This window comes from Canis lupus, chromosome 37 (assembly GCF_048164855.1).
Source record: "Canis lupus baileyi chromosome 37, mCanLup2.hap1, whole genome shotgun sequence".
NCBI classification, from domain to species: domain Eukaryota; kingdom Metazoa; phylum Chordata; class Mammalia; order Carnivora; family Canidae; genus Canis; species Canis lupus.
In genome coordinates this window covers 1,715,695-1,737,847 of record NC_132874.1, presented here as the reverse complement: position 1 = coordinate 1,737,847, position 22,153 = coordinate 1,715,695, and the positions used below count along the sequence as shown (strand labels likewise).

Here is a 22,153-nt window from a genome sequence, read left to right as displayed (position 1 = left end):
GGGCTCGATCCAAGGTGGGGCTCCATCCCCGGACCCTGGAATCATGACCTGAGCTGAAGGCAGACACTTTAATGACTGAGCCACCCAGGTGCCCCTAAAATATACAGCTTTTAGAAAAAGAGGCAAGCTTAGGTCCAGGAACTTGTCAGATTATCATGATTTCCTACAGGGGAAGTGCTCTCTGTCTCCCATTCATCCTTGCCTATTTTGGTTATTTAAATTATGCAGCACATGTACCAACCATCTGTTTTATCCTTAGGGACACTCTGTTCACAGCTCTGGGTGTGAAGCCTCCTCAACTGAACCTCCGACCCAGTTGGTCATTGTGATAATTGCAAACCTCTGGCTTCTTGACCTTCACTACTTCCACCAGCGGTGTAGTGCTTTGGCATCCTCTCTTTCCCACTGCCATTAACAAGCCAAACTCTGTGACCACGTCCCCTTCAGTGAGCCCCAGCTTACACATAGAGCAACCGTGAACTTCTCAGTAATCCTAGTGACCTTCTCACCAGCACACTTTGATGGCCTTGGTCATGGTGAGAAATGCCTGGGGTTGGGTGGGAGCTTCTGGGCTGTTGGCTGAGACCTATTTCCATCTGGATCACACGGGTATGTGGATTGTGAAAATCATAAATCCTGATGTTTAAGAGTTGTGCATTATTTCTGTGTCCATTTGACTTCAGTGAAAACAAAAAAAAAAATCAGCTTCCTTTGATGAGATATTTGTTTAGCAAAAGAAATAAAAGCCTAATTTGGCAACAGAGGTTGCCAAAAATCTATGGATTTTTCTAAGCACATTGCAGCATATTAAACTATGACATCCTCACTTCAAATCATGAGAAACTGATATAAAGATCTTAAGATCCCTCAAAATGACACAGGTAGTAAGTGACAGAATTGATGTCTGACCCTGCCAGGGTCTGGCAGCAGAGTCTGGGTTTAAAGATTTCGATCTCTACAAAAGAAAACAGGAGCTTTGGATAGGATTCTTTCATAAAATAAATCCAAGGCTGACGATAACAAACTTGGGAAAGAAGTCCTGCCTATCTCTGGAAGAGGCTGCTGTAGCTGACTTATTTTCCTTCAAGTCAAAATTCCAAAAAGTGAGGTTTTTTTTTTTTTATTTGTTTGTTTGGTTTTAAAGTAAGTTTGACTCTGTACTAATGATGCTTATGAATGCATTATTTGTCTTTCAAGACTAGGCCACAACAGACACACCAGCGAACGACTTGTTGATAACTAGAAGGGCGCCTTCCTCCTTTTATCAGCTACAGGATCTTCCATATGTGGATGTTCCAAAAGTTACTTTGAAAACCGATGGTCATTTCGAGGTTTTCAAATCATCGCTAGCCTCTCGATTCTGCAGCGAATGCTCGAGCCCGGGCCGGAGTGTCGGGTGTCACACGGGTCCCCAGCAGAAGCTGCCCCAGCAGGAAGCTGGGCTCCCCCAGGTCTGCTGCGTCTCCCTCTATCCGGCCCTCGGAGTGAGGGGTCCTTCACGGGCCACGGAGGAAGTGTGACTTTGCCAACTCGCCATCACAGCTGCTCTCGGTCTGAACGATGTCAAACAGGAAGAAACATGAAGGGCGAGGACACTTACTTTGTGGTGGGAAACGTGGCCCTTGAGGAGACCGGCAGCGCGGCGGCTATTTATGCTAATGAGGCCCCGGGCTCCCGCGTAGTCGTGGCCGAGTGGTTAAGGCGATGGACTAGAAATCCATTGGGGTCTCCCCGCGCAGGTTCGAATCCTGCCGACTACGGCTCTCCCCACTTCGGGGAGGCAGCCTCTTGTCTCCCCGCCGGTGCCAGGCGCCAGGCGCTGCTCTGGCCTCTCGGGAAGGACCCTACCCTGGCCCTTTCTTTATAGGGCCAATGAAAGACTCGGCCTGCTGCCCCCAGACAGCCAGACACCAACGTTGTTTCTCTACTAACTTTTTTCACGAGTAACTCGACCGCACTCCTCCAAGTGTTTTCTTTTCCGCGAAGAAGAGCCCAGGCTTTGTGATGCTTTCGTGTTTGCTGCAACCAGAGCACCCTTTCCCGAAGGAAATGTTGGCAGCAGTGTTTGCCTCTCCAAGGAATTCCATCCACCCTTACCTGGGCTCTTCTCCAGCTCTGCACGTCCTTGCCACACAGAAAAGGAAATTCCAGGACCTTTTGGATTAAATGCAAGTGAAAGCCCTGACTCAGAGCGATGGTCCCCAAACCCAAATCCACATGTGTATTGATAGGAAACCACTACACAGCTAAAGAAATTAGATAAAGCCAATTTTGTCGTGGAACAGGATGGACAACGGATCTCTGGGCTGGTTTGTCCCACGGTCCAGGACAGCAGTGATGAATTGAGGTTTTGACTCCATCTAGGCGCAAGCCAGGCCCCGTTCAGGTGCAGAATTGCACTGCATGCATAACAAGCAGGCGTTGGTGTCTTAAATCAATGCCTGAAAGGGACGCTAAGGCTCACTACCTCCCTAGACATTCTTCGAAAAATATAGCCCATCACTGCCCTGGCAGCTTAGTGGGGCAGCAGAGATCTGGGCATGGTTGTCAGACCTGTGTGCACCTCTTCCAAGAATGTCTCTAATAATTTTTCGTTAACACGGTGCTCACTGTATTGGTGAAATATCAGATCCCTTCCTCTTTCATGTGGGCCTTTGAGGCAGGAAGTATAATTAAAAGCTTTGAGTTTCAAAGTCAAGTGGGGCATTGATACTAAGCTGTAACAAGTCCTCTTTGGTGAGCAGTGCTAGCAAAATAAACGGAACTTGGCTTTATCTACAAAGGCAGGTTTCTGGAGGATGAATTTGATCATTTTCCACAAAAACTCTTCATCTTTCTCCTTTCCTGCTCTCATATCCAGCATACTGGTTGCTGAGACTCAGAAATTAACAGAATTCTAGAAGGTCAAAGCTAATGGAAGGTTAACGTCCTCCTGTGCAAATAATTCTTAATTCTATCATCAAGGGAATAGAGGGAAGAAAACCACATGAACTGTTTACAGAATTTTAAAATAAAAATGTGCTAAAAAAGGATTGCCTTTGTTTCATCTGTGGGACAGTTTCTGATTGGCTGAGTAGCTGCCCTAGAGCCAAGGTAGGGCTCCTCTGCTCTCAAAGTTGATAATTAGCTTCCTCCTGTGGGCACTTCTCACCTCCAGCTTTTTCACTTCTTAAATCCTGACCCATGTCTCCTACTTGAAGAAGCCTTCAACTTCACCCCTCATTCACCTGCTTCTATGCCTCTTATGGTGTCTTTGCCAAAATATCCTGTAAGAAAACACAATACTATTAGTGCCCCCATATTTCTTTATACCTATATCTCATATCAAACTGGTTTTATATTTGTCATTTGTGATGCCTGCAGAATGTGTGTGTGTGAGTGAGAGTGTGTTTGAGGAAATGGATGATCATATTTTAATCCTCAAAGCCCAGGTGATTAATTATTCAATCACCTCAAATGATTTAGCCTAATGTAGTAGAAACTAACCCCATCTATGAATCTAACTGGTGCTGTGTCCTTTCTAAGTAAGTTCCTTTAGAGTGTTCTTTCATCTCTTTTGTTTATCTGGCACCATCTAAAAGTCTGCATGGAGTAGATCAATTAACCCATCCTTTCTCCTTATATACTTTAGGAAATGTTTATGTTTCCTTGGCTACATTATCTGGTAGTCCTTCGGAAGCAACAGAGCATCCTAAATAAAATGCTGTTTATGAGGTTTCTAAGACTCCCAAGTGCAAAGTGCCACCTCTGAGTGGCAATTGCAATAAACACTCTGAAAACACAGAATTCAGAAAATTCATTAAGTTTTAAGAGAATTAATGTTGCCTAGCATCTATTTCCCTTTCTGTGCTTCCTTCTCCAATAAAAAATGGAGAATATTACAAAATTTTTAAAAAGATTTTATTTATTTACTTATGAGAGACATAGAGAGAGAGGTGGAGACATAGGCAGAGGGAGAAGCAGGCTCGCTCCCTGTGGGGAGCCCAATGTGGAACTTGATTCCAGGACCCCAGGATCACGACCTGAGCCAAAGGCAGATGTTCAGCCACTGAGCCACCCAGACATCCCAGAATATTACAAATTAAGGGCTTCTTCTCAGTGGAGACTTAGGGTTGTGAAGGAGATGAAATAGAGGTTCCAATAATCTCTGGTTAAAAGAGGACAGGAAAAAAAAAAAAAAGAGGACAGGGTTCCATTTCACTCTGCTGTACCTACCTGCCTTATTTTAGTGTCCCAGGCGTGTGCTCTGAGGAACCCACACCCATGAGCCCTCTGAAAAAGATGAGAGAATTCCAAGAACTGGTTTGACTAGAATCTTAGCTTCAGGCATGGGTGCACTTTGGCCTCCTTAATAAAATTGATGTAATGACTCACATAGACATATTTGAAAGATGATATTTCTTTAGCAACTTTGTATTTAATTCCAGTTTAGTAGGGTGAAGCCCATTCGTTACAATGAGGTTATGTGACATACAAGAGTTTCTAAAGTGCAGACAGTTCTCAGCCTTCCATCTATGTCTCCAACAGTGTGAATTCCCTGACAGGGTTTCTACAGTCGTTGGTTTTGTCAGGGGCACCTCTTTGTGAGAGGATGAGTGTTATTTTACACACCATGAGATTTTGAACCAAAAATTAGTTAATAATTTCTTTCTTAATAACTTCACGACCACTAAATGAGAAGAAGAGTTTGTTCACTCTAGTTTGTTATTTTGGAAAATACATAAAATGACTATGAGGAGATATGTGGGCTCCAAACAAATTCTAACTTATAATAGGTATGTCTGACCTGAGTCCAACATCTGTCCTCCCAATGCTCCCAATGACAAACTCACACTTGCCCCCACACCAAGGAAGAAAGCTTTACTGGAATTCAAGACACCCACTGCCATGCCCATGTATATTTATGATGCTTACAGACCAAAACAGGCACCTGTTTGCCTAAGGCAAATGACTTTTGAGGACTTGCCTGATCTATGTTGCTAGGGGCATTGACAAATTGATTCTCTTTTTTTCACTCTTATATTATGTTATCACATTGAGGACAAACAGGCTCTACTTTGAGGATCTAGTTCCACAAGCTGTCTCTTGTATATATGTATATAAAACCATGGACCAGCAATTTCTTCCAACCAGCATCTTCAAGTCCCATTCATCTAAAAATGACAGGTTTACATTTTTATTTATGCCTCCCAATTCATCTCTGCCAATATACTTTCAGTTTAAAAAATTTTTTTTCTAGTTTTTATTTTTAAGTAATCTCTACAAACAATGTGGGACTCAAACTCACAACCCTAAGGTAAAGATTCACCTGTTCTACTGGCTGAGCCAGCCAGGAGGCACCCCTGTACTTTCAATCTTAAGCAGTTTATTCATGATCTTCCTATGTGGGGTATATTAATTGTATGTGTATAGAGTATCCCTCCTAGTGGACTCAACTCGCAAGAGCAGGGGCATGTTCTTTGTCTTAACTGTGTTGCTATACCCCAGTCAATAAGATTAAATTCATTCGGAAATGGAATTTTATGACAGCATGAATCATATAAAAGGGACCTTTTAACGAAAATTGTTCTATGGTATAATGGTTAGCACTCTGGCCTCTGAAGCCAGCCTTTTGAATTCAAAGGCAGTTTATTTCAGTTTGTTTTTCTGTTGTTGGATTTTTAAAATTTTTTGTTTTTGTCTACATAAGCTATACTACGCAATTTTATCCCTGACACCTCCCAGCACTTAATATATATATATATCTGAGAGGCTTCAGACAACTCATCATGTTTCATAGGAGTGGAAAAAAGGGCCAAAAGTAAATTTTTCCATTTAAAACATCATCAAAAAGAACAAAATACTTGGGAATAAATTTAATAAAAGAAGTGCAAAACTTATACTCTGAAAACTACAAAAGACTGTTGAAATAAATGAAAATAGATAAAGAAATCTCATGTTTATGCATTGCATCTTAACATCGTTATGAAGGCAATTCTCACTCAAATTGATCTTCCCTTTCATGATGCTAGCTGATTTCTTCGTAGAAACTGATGAGTTGATTCAGATTCACATGGAATTTCAAGAATTCCTAGAATATCCAGAACAATCTTGAAAAAGAAGAAAAAGTAGGAGGCCTCACTTGTCAAGTTTTAAAAGTAACTACAAGGCAGTGATAATCAAGCCAGTGAGATCAATGGATAGAATTGAGAGTCCAGAAATAAAGCCATATGTCTATGGTCAGCTGGTTTTTTATTAGAAGTGCCAAGACTATTCAGTGGGGGAAAGAATCGTCTTTTCAACAAATGGTGTCAGGAAAACGAGATAACCACCTAACAAAAGAATGAAATTGGACCCTTACCTCACACAATTTACACAAATTAACTCAAAGTGAGTCAAAGACATAATATAAGGTCTAATATTATAAAACTTTTAGAAGGAAATACTGGGGAAATCATGACCTCAGATTTGACAGTGGATTCTTAGATATGACAAAATAGGCACAAGCAACAAAAAAGAGTAGATAAATTACACTTCATCAAGATCTTCTTTTTTTTTTTTTTTAGCTTTTGTGCCTCAAAAGACACTATCAAGAAAATAAAAAATGACCAAAAGAATAGGAGAAAATATTTTCAAATCACATATCTGATAAGGGGCTTGCATCTAGAGTTTATAAAGAACTTTTACAACTCAAGGGAGAGACGACCATTGGAAATGAGCAAAGGACACAAATAGACTGTTCTCTAAGAAAGATATACAAATTGCCACTAAGCACAGGAGAAAATGCTTGCTATCCTCGATCATTTGGGAAATGCAAATCAAAACCTCAGTAAGATACCACTTTACGCCCATTAGGTTAGCTGTAATGACAATGCCATACAATGACAAGTGTTGGGGAGGATAGGAGCAATCAAAACCAGCACCTACTGCAGGTGGGAATGAAAATGGTGCATTCATGTTTGGAAAACTGTGGCAGTTCAAAAAAGAAAAAAAAAACTCAGATTATTTTGAAGTATATATGGTGAAAACTAAGACCTCTCTGCAATCCATAAGCTCAGCTATTCAATTTCTACCCACACCAGCAACCTGAAGCCAGGTCTGGTAGAACCTTCCAGAGTTAAAATATATGCCTGTACATGACCTTTTCACTCTTGTTTTTAAAAATTGTACCTATTACATATAATTCTGGAGTGAATGTAAAGCTTGTTCCAGTTGTGGGATGTATCTCAGGAGTCTTCGTGAGAGGCTGCCAGAGCAGGAAGCTGATCTCATTCCAGCAACCCACCAGAATACAAGTGCTTGCAGGTCTGAGGATAAAATGTTACTTGCCAATACAGTGCAACAATAGGATAATCATCCAAATGATGTTAAAGAATTGGAGAGATTGACTACAAATATACTTTCTGGTATACAATTTGATCCTATAGAGAGCTGAAATTCAGAATGGCTATTAACTTTAACAACAGGAGGCTTTGTTGTATAGTTGTGGCTGAGTGGTTAAGGTGATGGACTAGAAATCCATTAAGGTCTCCCCATGCAGGTTCAAATCCTGCCAACTATGTATGTTTTGACACCCTGAAGGTGACTTTGAAATTCTACATAGCTGCCAGTCCAAAGAGAAATAGGAGTCCTACCTAAACGGTAAGCGATACATCCTCATTTATTGAACATCCCTGTTTTGGTCTTGGGATCAACTGGCCTCTCATGGAGTCTATCAATCGGTCCAGAAAAAAAGAAATAATTACTGTAATACCTAGGAGGTTTGAGTGGAGTTCTGATGTTTTATTTTCTCCCAAGAAGAGTCCAAATTTCAGAGATATCTGGGTGTTTCGGGCAATCAAAATCTTGCTTGAAAGCAATTCTTTCAAAAAGAATAAAAGTTAGTGGGAGTGCTTGCTTCTCCACCAGATTGTTAGTTTTTTAGCAATTTCCTTTCTGGAATACCAACTGTATCCTCAATGTCTCCCAACAGACTCATATTTTCATCTATCTGTGTGAAGCCGATCTGGAATTCCGTGCTTGCCTAGCACAACTCCAGCCTTTTTATGAGGTAAGTAAAGAAATGTCAGAAATAAATGCTATCTGAACACAGCAAAATCATTTGTTTCCATGTAACTGGAAAACAAAGTCTAAAAGAAAGCTGTAATCAACTGACATAAAGTGTATTTTCATTGCCTATTAAGAATTTTAATATTTAAGTTATTTTAAAAATAATAATCATGATATGAAGCTCAAATGATATTGGGATACATGCAGTGAAAAAAATGTCTTTTTCTATCTATATGCTCTAACTTCAGTTTCCCTCCATAGTGGAAAGAGTTTTTGTATAGCTTTCCAGAGTTATATGTGTATATAATATTCAGGCCACTCTGTATTTTTTAACATTTAATTTATTTATTTGAAAGAGAGAGACAGAGTATGACTGGGGGAAGGAGCAGAGGGAGAGAGAGAAGAGACTCTGCTGAGCAGGGAGCCAGAGGTTTGACTCCCCTGCATCTGAGGACGCTGGGATAGGACCTGAGCAGACACGTAAGTCAGACACTTAACCACTGAACCGCCCTTTTAAATGAATGGTACACACTCATAAACAGTATTCATCTTGGTTATTTCTTTCCCTTAAAAATATAAACTGACCCACAGAAATAAGCCCAACTGATTTTTGACAATAGTGCAGAAAAAAAATTCAAAGGAGGAAGAATTGTCTTTTCAACAAACAGTGCTGGAGCAATTGGACATCCATAGGCAAAAAATGAAACAAAACAAAAAACCAAAAACAAAGCCCAAACAAAACAAAAATAAAAACAAAAACCCACATTGACCTAAACCTCATTCTGTATACACAAACTAAAATGAATCACAGAATGAAATGTAAAATTATAAAACTTTCAGAAAATAACAGTTGATCTTCAGTATCTAGGGTCAGGCAGATTCCTTTGACTTGATACCAAAAGCTCAATCCTTAAAAGGAAAGAGATAAATTGGATCCCTTCAAAATTAAGAACTTTTATTCTGCAAATGACACCATGAAGCAGTTGGAAAAAAACAAGCTACAAATTGGGGGAGAGGGGATTTGTAAACCGCATATGTGACAAAAGTTAGTATCTAGAACATGTACACAGAATTCTCAAAACTGAACAGATTAAAAAAGAAAGCTAACACTTCAGTTAGAAAATGGAGAAAAGACATGAAGAGACACTTTGACATTTCACCCATGATGATACACAGATGGCAAATAAACATGTGAGAAAATGTTCAACAACATTAGCCATTAGGGAAATAGAAATTAAAATCACAACAAAATATCACCTTTCACCTATCAGAATGGCTAAAACAAAAGTAATGACAACATCCAGTTCTGGTGAGGATGTGAGGAAACTCAACTGCTGCTGGGGGGAAGGTAAAATGGTACAGTGAGTTAGGAAGATGGTTTAGCAGTTATTTACAAAACTGAACAGGAAATTATCAGATAATCCAATAATAAACAGAAACTCATGTCCCCACAAAAATCTATATGTAATTTTTTCTAGCATCTTTACCCCCAAACAGCCCAAACTGGAAACAATCTCTATCACCAGGTGAATGACTAAGCAACCTATGATATATCTATACTGTGGAACACAACTCAGCAATACAAAGGAATGGACTATAGGTATATGTGGCAACTTGGATGACTTTCTGGAGGAATTACATGGAAAAGAAGTCAGTCTCCAAATGTTATATTTTGTGTGATTCCACTTCTACAACATTCTGAAAATGACTAAATTAGACAAATGAACAATCAGTTTCTGATGTCCTGGTGTTAAGGAGGGAGTGCTAGGAGATGGTGGGTATGGTTATTAAAAGGCAACAGGAGGGATGCTTGCTGTGAGAGGTGGACACATGAATCTGCACATGGAATAAAACCACACAGAACTAAATGCCCACCACCACACTCAAAAATGAGTACAGAGGCAGAAATCAGAATAAGACTGGAGGACTGTATCAATGTCAATATCCTGCTGTGATATTCCAACATGCAGAGATGTTACCATTGGGGGAAACTAGGGTCAAGTGTTCTCTATCATTTCTTACAACTGCATGTGAGTCTGCAGTTCATTCAAGTGTACATATATTTACATGTATATGTAATTCACATCAGTACATAGTAACATGCCTCATTCATATTATCAGCTGCAGCATATTCCATTATGTTCCACGGTTTATTTTAAAAATCGAGAACTATTGGTCATTTCGAGTTTTGAAATCTTTTTATTACATATAATCTCACGGCAAATGTCTGTTTCTGCCATCATTTCTCACTTGTGGAGTATTTATTTTTTTATTCAATTTGTCTCCCCACTTCCATCAGAGTTTGTCCTAGTCTGGAGTGTATAGCTCACTGATGGCCATCAGAGGCTGACAAAGTAGGAAGCTGGAAATTAAATCAAATTAAGGAGTCTTGCCAATTCTAGGACACAGTACAATATGCTAATTTTTCATAACACCATGATGGTCATCAATTATGTCAAAGAGTAAGAAATTTTGGCTTCAAATATACATTTTAATGTGTTATTTTACCTCATTGGGAGAGAGACAAAGTTCAAGGCAATTGCTTCGTTCCAATAAGTTATCTTGCTGGATCTAAGTCTACTGTTGTTTTATTTTTTAAATCTAACTCTACTTCTTATTTAATTACAGGAATTTCTATCTCCTGTGTTATATATAAAATAAGCCTATATAAGATATAGGCTTCCCCTAAAGCCTGATTTTCCCTGGATCGAGTTATGACTCCAAGTTTTTGTACCTGAAAAGATGAAAACCAAGACAGGAGATCATTGAGTAGAAGATGCACTCACCTCATTGCCAAAAGTGATAGCAGGATAGGGGGACAAATCTAAAGATGAAGAACGCTGCAGGAAGCAGAGAGCAAAGTTCAGAGAGCTCAAGATCAGGGAGAATTGGAGGACTTTAACTCATATTGCCAGTCCTGAGGGAGAAAGGGTGGACTTTTAAGATATAAATGTGTAGGTTGCAGCTCTTCTAGTGCGTTCCAGCTATAGAATCACAGGCAGGAGAAAAGCACACTCCTAAATTAGAACTCTCAACAGAAAGCCCCCCTCCCCACCCCAAACTGGGCTGTCAATTAAGCTAAGAACCCATGCAGGAGTTTGACTGAGCTGTATAGCATTGACTGGCAATGGCAAAGTCCCTGGTGGAATTCCCACGTTTTGAAGGTCTTGGCTTGAAACTTGTTGTTTCCTAGGGCAGCATGGGGGGTCAAAGTGACAGATGCAGAGGCCACAGGTCCTCTCCTGGACGGAGGCCACCTGCCTGCAGGAGAACGTGGAAGCGCTACCACCCCTCACTCCCCTGCTGCATTCTGAACAGGAGGTCGGCAGCTTCTGTGGCAGGCAGCAGGGAGGAGGATAGAAACACGAGAATCCACCGGGGAAGGTGAGTGTCCTGCGGAATTCAGAGGGGAATCGAATAGGGAGGAAGGAAGAAGCCAGTCAGCACCCCCAGAAGTTTGAAGGTGCAATGAGCGGCGCCTGTGTCAGGGGAAACGTGCCCCAAGTTTGGGTAAAATGACCTCGGAGAAGAGCCTGTTTCTGCTCCGGGAACTTCATTTCCAGTTTCTGCAAGCGCCTGGAGCCTTGGCAACCTGCCGAGTGGCGAGGGCCTCTTACCTCAGTTCCTAAGTGTCTCGGGGTCCTAGGGATAGGACGAGGTAGGAAATCACGAACCCGCCAGACAAGCAGAGCTCTGGAAGCGGGGAGCGGGAGTGAGCGCCTCCAGGCCTGGGTGCGGGGAAACGGCAGTGAGTCTGCAGCCTGCAGAGGGGACTTGGAAATAGGGGGTTCATTTTGGCATAACGAACAATCCAGAGCCTCAAAGCGTCTGAAGCCTCGCGGACAGCCCGGGAGGGGTCACTGAAGGTAAAACAGAGGCGCCCACGGATAAATGGGGGTGCGTGTTTAAGCAGGAAACGGGGATTGGCTGGAGGACCAAGAAGGGATCGCAAGGGAAGGGCTTTGGTTGAGAAAGAAGGCGACTCGTGAGTGGGTTCAAAAGGCTTTGCCCGACCCTTAGTCTGGAGAGTTGACATCCCAGCCATAGTCGTCCCTAACCCAAAGGGGATGCTTAGCAACCTCGTAGGGAAAGGATCGGAGATCTGTGAAGACTGCGAGCTGGAGGCACTGTGACCAAAGCTGGAGGTGGTGGTTGAAAGGAAGGAAGAATAGAGAGAGGACGGGGAAATAGCCTCATGAAGCAAGGTGGAAGGTGAGGGAAGAAGCTGAGAACCAAACCTTAAAACTAGAGCCCTCTCCTTGTGTGGAAGCAGAGTGGCGCAGCGGGAGCGTGCTGGGCCCATAACCCAGAGGTCGATGGATCGAAACCATCCTCTGCTAGGGCTTTGTTATTGGTGCCCGTGGTCTCGGACCTCAGAGCCGTTCAAGGCTTCTCATCCACTCGCGGCACGATTGCCTCAGTCAACCTCGCTGCTCCCTGTTCAAAGCGCACAGAATAATGGAAAACGCTCCCGCTCATTATTTATTTATCTTGCATCTCCACTGCCAGCTCTCTGGCTCCGGCTTGACTTGGGCTCCAGCTTACGCTGGATGAATCCGAGAAACCTTCCGTGACCCGGCGACGCGCTGCACCTGCTCCCCGGCCAAGTGCTTCCAGTCCTCGGACAGTATGAGGTCACGACCTCCTGCGCAAAGGAAGCACCGGGGACCCAGCTGGAGAAACGGGAAGGGAATCGGAGGCGCAGGTGTCGGTGGGGCGAGGCCAGAGGAGCGCTGCGGGGGGATGGGGGGGTAGGAGGGTCGGAGGGGGAGACGGCGACTAACAGGCGACAGGACCGGACCCGCGGAGCGGGCGGACGGAGGGGAGGCAGGACACAGTGCGGATTCACGGAGGTGAGCCTCGCCCCCTGGGACCTCCTACAGAAGGAGCTTCCATCTGTTTCTCTGCTTTCGGATAAGGGGCCAAAAGGGAACTGGTGGCTGGGGCCAGGACTTCCCGACCTGCAACCATAGGCCCAAAAGGCATCGAGCGGACTCCTGATCCTTATGTCCCCATGCGGGGCAACTCTCGGTCCTCACAGGACAACCTGTTCCCTCCGCAGACGTCTGCCCCCTTTCGGCCGGTGCTTCTCTCCCGGCTCCGCTGCTGAACCAACCCCCTTCCTGAGATCGCTCATTCCAGGAACAACGCCCCCGAATCAGACCCGCCCTGCTTAACCCAGCCCGGCTCGCGTCTCCTCTGTCCCCGCAATTTGGCTTATCTGTCGTCTATGATGCTGAGACAAACGATCTGTTCAGCAAGGAAGGCTCTGCTCCCCAAGCCCTGGGATGGGATTAGGAATTACCAAGACTCGGGGAAGAGCCATGTTATTTTTGTACATCCTGGACCACTCTGTCCACAGAGGGGCAGACGCTCAATCTGAAGGTCTAGGGTACAAATGCCTGTTTTCTCCTTTTAGTTTCTGACTCACCAGAGAGTGTCTATCCCCTAGAGGATGGCTGCCCATTGGACAATTTCTGGGGACCCAGTAAATAAGGAGTAAGAAAGAGTACAACTTGGATATCCTTCTATGGTTTTACATCCTTTACTGCTTTGGGGCTTAAGTGATTTTCATTCCATACTCCCTGGAGGGAATGTCAATAAATTAACCCATCTTCCATTGCTCGGGAAGAGCAACAGTGCAAACACTGCTGCCAACATTTCCTTCGGGAAAGGGTGCTCTGGTTGCAGCAAACACGAAAGCATCACAAAGCCTGGGCTCTTCTTCGCGGAAAAGAAAACACTTGGAGGAGTGCGGTCGAGTTACTCGTGAAAAAAGTTAGTAGAGAAACAACGTTGGTGTCTGGCTGTCTGGGGGCAGCAGGCCGAGTCTTTCATTGGCCCTATAAAGAAAGGGCCAGGGTAGGGTCCTTCCCGAGAGGCCAGAGCAGCGCCTGGCGCCTGGCACCGGCGGGGAGACAAGAGGCTGCCTCCCCGAAGTGGGGAGAGCCGTAGTCGGCAGGATTCGAACCTGCGCGGGGAGACCCCAATGGATTTCTAGTCCATCGCCTTAACCACTCGGCCACGACTACGCGGGAGCCCGGGGCCTCATTAGCATAAATAGCCGCCGCGCTGCCGGTCTCCTCAAGGGCCACGTTTCCCACCACAAAGTAAGTGTCCTCGCCCTTCATGTTTCTTCCTGTTTGACATCGTTCAGACCGAGAGCAGCTGTGATGGCGAGTTGGCAAAGTCACACTTCCTCCGTGGCCCGTGAAGGACCCCTCACTCCGAGGGCCGGATAGAGGGAGACGCAGCAGACCTGGGGGAGCCCAGCTTCCTGCTGGGGCAGCTTCTGCTGGGGACCCGTGTGACACCCGACACTCCGGCCCGGGCTCGAGCATTCGCTGCAGAATCGAGAGGCTAGCGATGATTTGAAAACCTCGAAATGACCATCGATTTTTAAAATAAGTTTTGGGTTGGATGGGGCTGGGTGGGGAAATGGGGTGATGGGCATTGAGGAGGGCACCTGATGTGATGAGCACTGGGTGTGATGTGCAACAGATGAATCCCTGAACTCTACCTCTGAAACTAGTAAGACACTATATGTTAACCAAGTTGAATTTAAATAAAAGCTTTACATTAAAAAAAGAAAAAAGTTTTGAGTTCTCCACATAGTGGAAGATCTTGTCTTTTAGAAAACTCGCAACCATTTAATTTAAAAGATTGTCCCACATATTTCAAAACTCCCTTTTTCTGCATCCATAACTATGGAACAGACCTCAAGTAAAACAGTTCCCCACACCAAAAATATGAAAATTTATATTACAAATGTGAAAAACATAAAACTGTGCTCTTAGTGTTCTTTCCAAATTAATTTTTGAAAATCCAGTTAAATATCAGAAAGCAAGAAGGGGTGTAAAAGTCCTCACTAATGTTGCCAATTTGCTAACTGACATTGATTATTTGAGAAACAAGTTCAAAGTAAATGCTTTCACTGTGGTGTGCACTGAATAAGACAAACATTAACCTAAGAACCATTTGAAGCAAATGTCAAGTCTTGGGTAACATCAAAAAATAATATCAACAAATAATAAAATGTACTGTTCTGCTGTTCACTTATAAGACTTGATTACTTCACACTGTAGTAAGCAAACAAATTTGAGTCATTAAATTTGATGATTAAATTAAGTCATTAAACCCCACAACCCAGAACCAGCACTAGAAACATTTTGAAGTATTCCTCCCTTCCTCTCAGTATTCCACAGGCAAAAAGTGTGCCTAGTGGAAGTCATGTTTCATGCATAATATTTTGTCAGTGAATATTGTATCATAAACATCTTCCTAGAACAATTACAGAATCTTCCCAAATCTCGTTTTAGTGGCTTTTTAATGATCTATTACACAGATGTAGCAAAAATACTGAAACATTCAGAATTTTGATTGCATTATTTAAACTACCACAATAGGAAATGGAAAGATTTTTGTGTGGTACATGATTTTCTTTGTTAAAAATATCTCCCTGGGAGAGTGCTTCTCAAAAGTCACTGGGCATCAGAACCTCTTGGAGGACTTCCTGTTATAACAAATTGCTGGACCGCCCTGCCCCCACTCTCCCCGTTCTGATTCTGTAGGTCTGAACTGGACCTGAGAATATGCACTTCTCAAGAGACCCCAGGTGGTGCACACGCTGCTGATCCGGGACTATACTTTGGTAACACTTCTCAAGGACAATACAGTTCAAAATAAATGTACCGTGTTAAATATTATAAACCCTTTGTGAGCCTAAATGGAGGTATACAGTAAGTGCCATGGTAGTAAGACCAAATAAAACGGACTAGAACACAGAGAGGGGAACATTATTCTTCTTCCTAAAAGGAAACAGATGTGAGCGAGCTTTAACTCTCAGAGGAGCATCAGCCAGGATCATGGAGGTTACATTCCTTTTGTATCTGAGATTCTGTCTAAATCTACTTGTTTATGCCCTGGCAATGCACTTCCATTGCTAGAATTCAGAGAGGAGTCCGCGGTTTTAGAGGTTCCGATATTTCCATAACTCGGGTTCTGGTTCGAGCATCCCCCTCATTCTCCAACTCCGGTAAACCTTGGGTCTCTGACCCAAGAATGGACCCTATTAATTTGGCTAGAATGATTCCAACATTTGAGTGTTTTTTTTTCTTTTTCTTTTTAAATTTAAATTCAATTTGACCACATATAGTATAACACCCAGTGCTCATCTCATCAAGCACTTGCGTGTTTTGCTTGCCTGTCTGCGCTGCTCTGTGCTGGGCGAGGCGGAGCGCCGGGCCTGGGATGGGAGCGCGCGGAATCTGGGCATCCTTTTCCCGGGACTCCTGGGGTCCACCCCGCATCCCCGCAGGGACGCGCCGAGCTACCTCTTCCAGAGGCCCGCAGACCTCCTCGCCAGCTTCGGTCCGTCCACTCTGGACCGGTCCCCGCTTCCCTCTCCACCCCAGTGTGGCTTTATTCTTTTGCAAGGACCGGTAAGTTGATGCCACTGAAGAAGTACTGATTGAAACTCTAGCTCGGTGGGTCAACTCGACGACCCCCGCCTCGCGTCCCCTCCTTTCCGTTCCTAGTCCTGCGGGCGTCTGCGCTCTGGGAGCGGTTCAGCGCTAACTTCCAGCGCGGTTCCCCTTCTACGTGACCGTGGTGTCGGCGGACTGCCGGCGCCCAGGGTGGCTGACAGTCGAGCCTTCGGTCCAGGAGCCTTGAATGGCACCGCAGCATCGCCGGCTGCTGCTCGCTTCGCTCCGGACGCGCTCCTCATTCTCCACGGAGAGGCCTGATTTAAGCAACTGCTGCCGGACCTACCACTCCTGACACTCCATGCATCCATCAGGGGTTCTCCCCAGTTCTTTGGGGGAGCAGCGAGCAGGTACTCGTGGCCGAGTGGTTAAAGCGATGGACTTGAAATCCAGTGGAGTTTCCTCGAGCAGGTTCGAATCCTGCTGGCTACAGTTTTACCAGGAACCAACCCAAGTTCCCACAATCCAGATTGTTCCCCAACGTGAATCCTCCACCTGCGGATCCGGAGAGGCGAAGCCTTTCCCTGTGCTCAAAACTGGCGCAAGCTATGCAGGGCAGGGCAGTGCAGTGCATCTGACCTTATTAGATGGATGCCTCAGATCGCAGACTCTAGGAACACGCTGGGCTGGTACTCCCCTTGACCACTCTCTAGTCCAGGGATGTTAGGATTCATAAAAAGTAGTCACATTAACAGATAGTTTTATTGAACACATTGTGCCAAGACCATATGAGTTAAGCAGGAATCCCATAATTTATTTCCATTTAACAGATGAGGAAATGCCTCAATGCTGTGCAATGTCACGGTAACCACCGAGGGCTTCCAGAGAGGTTTATGAACCAAGGTTTTCACAAGTTCCTTAGGAGACGCTCCTGAAATTGTCAAGTTGTTAGCAGATTCAGGGTTAGATTTGTTAATACCCCAAAATAATAGATAGCAAGTCCTATTTTTCAAGCCCTTACTATATACCACCATCTTAAAGACTTGACATGTCTTATTATTTGTAGATCTTTACAACATATTTATTTTTCAGACCACCAGGTCCACAGAGATCCAACCATACATGATTGAGTTTAAGAACCAGGAAGCATGAGGAATGAGCTTAAAGGTTGATTGGTTTTGGCTCCACACCTTCCCCATTGGCCCATGGCCATCCTGCTTCTGCCTTTGCTGGGCATTCCTGCCATCTCCCACCTCCATCGCTAAGTGGGCTCACTATTCTGGATTCATCCTCCAGTGATAAGGCCACAAAAGTGGTACGAAGTAAGATTCTGGATTTAGCCTGACATAGAATATTGCTGCCCGTTGAGTGTTTAGTGCTTGTGCTACCTTTCATGCAGGGAGTATCACTCATCCCTACATGGGGGTTTGCCTATTTTTGTGCGGGCATTGGGGGGGGGGGGCAGTGTTTCTTAACAGTTTATAGTTTCCTACATAGTAGACCTTTGCAGCCCCAGAACACCAGAGCTTGACACTAGAAAAGACTTTTTCAGCCGACAAGATTTGGATGTAGAGTCTAAGGCTGATTTGAGAGGAAGGTAAGAGCTATTTCAGCCCCAGAAATGGGGAAACATTGGAATTAAGCACATCTGCTGGAAGGGAGTGAGATTTTGAAAACTCTACAAAGCATCAAACCACATATTTCTTAGAAAGAACTAATGTTTCAATTATGCTGCATAGAGACCCCAGAACAGATTATTTGTCCCCACTCCCTACCTCCTATAGCACTTTCAGGGGATAAAAGTATTTCCGTAGGCTTCACAAGTGATTGGAAGAAACAAATTAATAGGTGAGTTCTTGTTTAGAAGAACAAAAGATGGAGCAAACTTATGGGTGAGGGAGAAGAGATGGCAAGGAGGGGCCAGTGGGAAAAAAGGTGATTACAAACAGAGGGGGGAAAAAAACACATGAATTTCCTTGTAAAATTATGTGACTTTGAAGATAAAGAAATAATTATTTAGGGAACCACTAAAAAATCACCCTGTTACCACAGGGAAGAATCATACTGGAAAGAGCATTCTCTAGAAAAATATTCAATGGTATGAAGAAGTAAGATGAACACCTAAAAGATACTTTGGGAAATGTAATGTAAGTTAAAGATTTTACATTTAGCTAAAATGTATTTTGTATAAGAAGGTGTATTTACAGCAGAAACTTTAGGCTACTTAAAAGGAGTATATCCATACATAACTATATAGATGCATCTAAAAAATAGTGAAAAATTCAGGAGCAGAATGAAATACACAGCAAAATATCATATGGAAAATTAAATACACTAAAAATACTGACATTTGCTTTGCAGAAACAAACTCTAGTAAAAATGTAAACATTAGGTAATTTTTTATGTTAGATGCTTTTAAAAAAAAGATCTTACTTATTTGAGAGAGAGAGAGAGCATGAGCAGTGGGGAGGAGCAGAGGGAGCAGAGGGAGAAGCAGACTCCTTGCTAATCAGGGAACCAAGCAAGGGGCCTGGATCCCAGGAGCCTGAGATCATGACCCCAGCAAAAGACAAATGCTTAACCAACCCCAACTGAGCCACCCAGGCACCCTATGTTAGGTACTTTTAAAGGTAATTTTATGGGAGAGATTAGAGGGAGATGATTATTGAGGTTAAGAAAAGTCAATCAACTAAGATATGGTCTTTATAGATACTGATTTACATCTGCAATTGTCTAAAAATCTGGCAGTGTTTAAAATCACTGTAATCTTTGAGACATAATTAAACAATCTATATCATTTGACCTCTTTTAAAAGGATAAAAGTTAGAATGACAGAATGTGTGCAATAAAGATTATTCTTATATTTTGTCACTTATGACTCCATAAAGTTCCCCACCCTCAACTTAGTGGTCCTAATCTTTGTTTTTTTAGATCCCAGGGTCCTGAGATCAGGCTCCCTGCTCAGTGGGGAATCTGCTTCTCCCTCTGCCCTGCCTGTGCTCTCTATCAGATAAATAAATAAATAAATAATCTTTTAAAACGAAAGAAAGAAAGAAAAAAAAAAGGAAAGAAAGAAAGAAAAAGAGTGAGCACTTGTTATACATAGCGGTCCTGGACTGAACGTCTTATATTCATTGTATGATTTAATGTTCAAAACCTGGGTGAAGATACGGTTAGTTCCTATAATAACGGGGGTGGGGGGCAGGCTTGGGAATGTCCTATCTTTGATCTGCAATTCTGCTCAATTTTAGCCATCTGGTATTTTTCTCCACCTACTCTATTTAATTATCAGGTATTAATTATTGCCTCGACGCAAACAAACTTGAATGTGTCCATTTCTGACACTTTCTTGGAAGGAACTTTCAAGAGGAGCTGGTTTTCGAGTAAACCGAGCAGGTGCGCTTGAAGGGAAAGGCGGAACACACCGACACGCCGAGGTGGGCGAGGAGCGGGGGGAGACGCAGCATTTCACCGTCTAGACCCGCGGTCCGAGCCGCCTTGCTCTTGAGGCAGATGCGCAGGGAGGGCCGCAGAACCATACCCGAGACGTTCTTTACAGCTGCTCCGTAGAGACTTTTTCTTCCATCCTGCGCGGTGGTTACGGTCCAGGTTTCTGGGCGCGGAATCTGTGTTGGTGGGATTCCGGGGTGCAGGCTGCTTTCCCAGCGCGTCCCCCGGACCGCAGAACGGCTTCTTGTCCACGGGAAGCAGTCTGTGCCCCGCAGTGCAGCTCAGTGACTACCTACCCGCGAACCGGTCCTGCGAGGTCAACAATCTGGTCTCCCAGCCGCTGCACTCGCCGTCGCCATCGGAGGAAGGCGGCCACAGCCAAGTACCCTGAGGACTGGGGCGAAGAGGGTGGCAAAGGCCGTCCGCCTCCCCTTCCAGTGGTCTCAGTGATTAAAAAAAACAAACAAACACAAGGACGTTGCAAAACATCAACTCCATGCAAAACACCAACCCCGTGCAAAACCTTTATAGGGTCAGGACCTTGTACCAGAACCTCGATTCTGCTCACCCACACAACTGTGTGTCAGCTCCTGCGCGGGAAGAAGGTGTTACCCTGTAACTCTCAAGAGCAAGTGCAAAAAACACTGCCACAGAAAATAGTTTTAAAGGGAATGTAGAACTAGAGCTTGCAAAATACCAAGCTGAAGACTCTCCTCCTTTAGTGAATAAGCTTTTTCAGGCTTGGGGATAGCCGATGTCCCCTGGAGAATCACTTCTCCATCTAGAGATGTATCTATCAATCTATCTATCTACATCTGAAAAGTACAAATAAGGAATTAGGAAAAGAAGAAATTAGAACCAAAACAAATCAAAGGATTTAAACAGAAATATATTTTATAAAGTTCTTATTGTAGAAAAAAAAGTCATTAGATTAGCACCTTCTTCAAAATCATTTAAGTAGTTTCATTGAATTCCTGGGGAAGGTCAGGTGCTGTGCAAGATGCTAGAGAGGTTAAGGTAAACAAGACAGAGGCACAATCCCTGTCCTCTAGGTCAACATCTAGATCAACCAGGAAGGAAGAAGCTACATAAACACCAGCATAAAACAAAGCTCCTGGGCTGTGAACAGGACAGATCAACTAGGGCTCCCAGCCAGTCAGCTCCAGAGCTTCCAAATGGGCTTCTGCCTTTAACATATTGGTGAGCAGTTGTCATGGGGGAAAGAGACGTGGAGTCCATCTAGAGAAGCTCTCGTACTAGTCAAAAAAGAATTTGTCGGGGGTGTCTTGGTGGTTCAGTGGTTGAGCGTCTGCCTTTGGCTCTGGCTTGGTCCCTGGGTCCTGGGGTCCGCATCCCACACTGGGCTCCCCACAAGGAGTCTGCTTCTCCCTCTCTGTGTGTCTGTCATGAACAAGTTAAGTCTTTTTTTTTTTTTTTAAAAAGAATTTGTTGGACCTCATGGCCATCAAGAGGCATATTATGCATTTCTCAAAGCAAGAAAATAAAGACAATTTCTTCTGTCTCTTTTTAATGGCTTCTGAAGTTATTGGGGAATACTTCTAAAACCTTTATTGGTGTAGCACCCCATGGCATAAGGAATGGAAGCATACACACCCTCTCACACAAAGATGAACCTAGACACAAACACATCACCTGCACAAACCACTCCAGGGAATTCACAAAATTATTAAAGACTCTGCCCCAGGCTAAGAATTCCCTGCATTTAGGTTTTTCCTTCATATCATGTAGCCTAATTGTAACCATTAAATGAAATTATTCAAGTAAGATCAGATAAAGCTGCCACCGAAACATCCTCCTTAAGGTTCAGACTGCATGACTTACTAATCTCTATATGTACATTAAGAGGCAAAAGGGAACCAATGCCTAAAGCTGAGATTCTGATCAAACCAGTTCTGGTTGTCTGTTTCTTACTAGAGTTAGACAAATCTGGGTCAGGCCCTGGGGGTAGAACCAGGCTCATTTTTTAAGCAGAGGAAGATCTGAATCTCTACTGCAACTTTTCTTCAACCTTTATCTTGAGTTTCCCATGAGAACAATTATATTCGAATTACAGTTTCCTCAGTTCTTTTGAGGGAGGAAACATGTAGAAGTATTTCTAAATAACAATACTTCTCTTAGGTCTCAATAGATAATGCTAAAGCTTCTGTAAATTAAACATTTTTTCTAGGCTTTTCTTGTTGCAGTTGTTCAGTTGGAGGTAACACCCTGTAGCTCCAAATCATAGTTCT

At 43.6% G+C, this 22,153-nt stretch overlaps 4 non-coding genes across 4 annotated transcripts; 3 read left to right on the top strand and 1 right to left on the bottom strand.

The window, feature by feature from the left end:
- The first annotated feature begins 1,678 nt into the window (after nt 1-1,678).
- TRNAS-AGA (transfer RNA serine (anticodon AGA)) lies at nt 1,679-1,760 on the top strand. Its single transcript has one exon. It is a non-coding gene; the product is annotated as a tRNA-Ser (tRNA).
- A 5,698-nt stretch (nt 1,761-7,458) lies between these two features.
- Nucleotides 7,459-7,540, top strand: TRNAS-AGA (transfer RNA serine (anticodon AGA)). Its single transcript has one exon. It is a non-coding gene; the product is annotated as a tRNA-Ser (tRNA).
- A 4,756-nt stretch (nt 7,541-12,296) lies between these two features.
- Nucleotides 12,297-12,368, top strand: TRNAM-CAU (transfer RNA methionine (anticodon CAU)). The gene has a single exon. It is a non-coding gene; the product is annotated as a tRNA-Met (tRNA).
- A 1,610-nt stretch (nt 12,369-13,978) lies between these two features.
- Nucleotides 13,979-14,060, bottom strand: TRNAS-AGA (transfer RNA serine (anticodon AGA)). The gene has a single exon. It is a non-coding gene; the product is annotated as a tRNA-Ser (tRNA).
- Nucleotides 14,061-22,153: the final 8,093 nt, after the last annotated feature.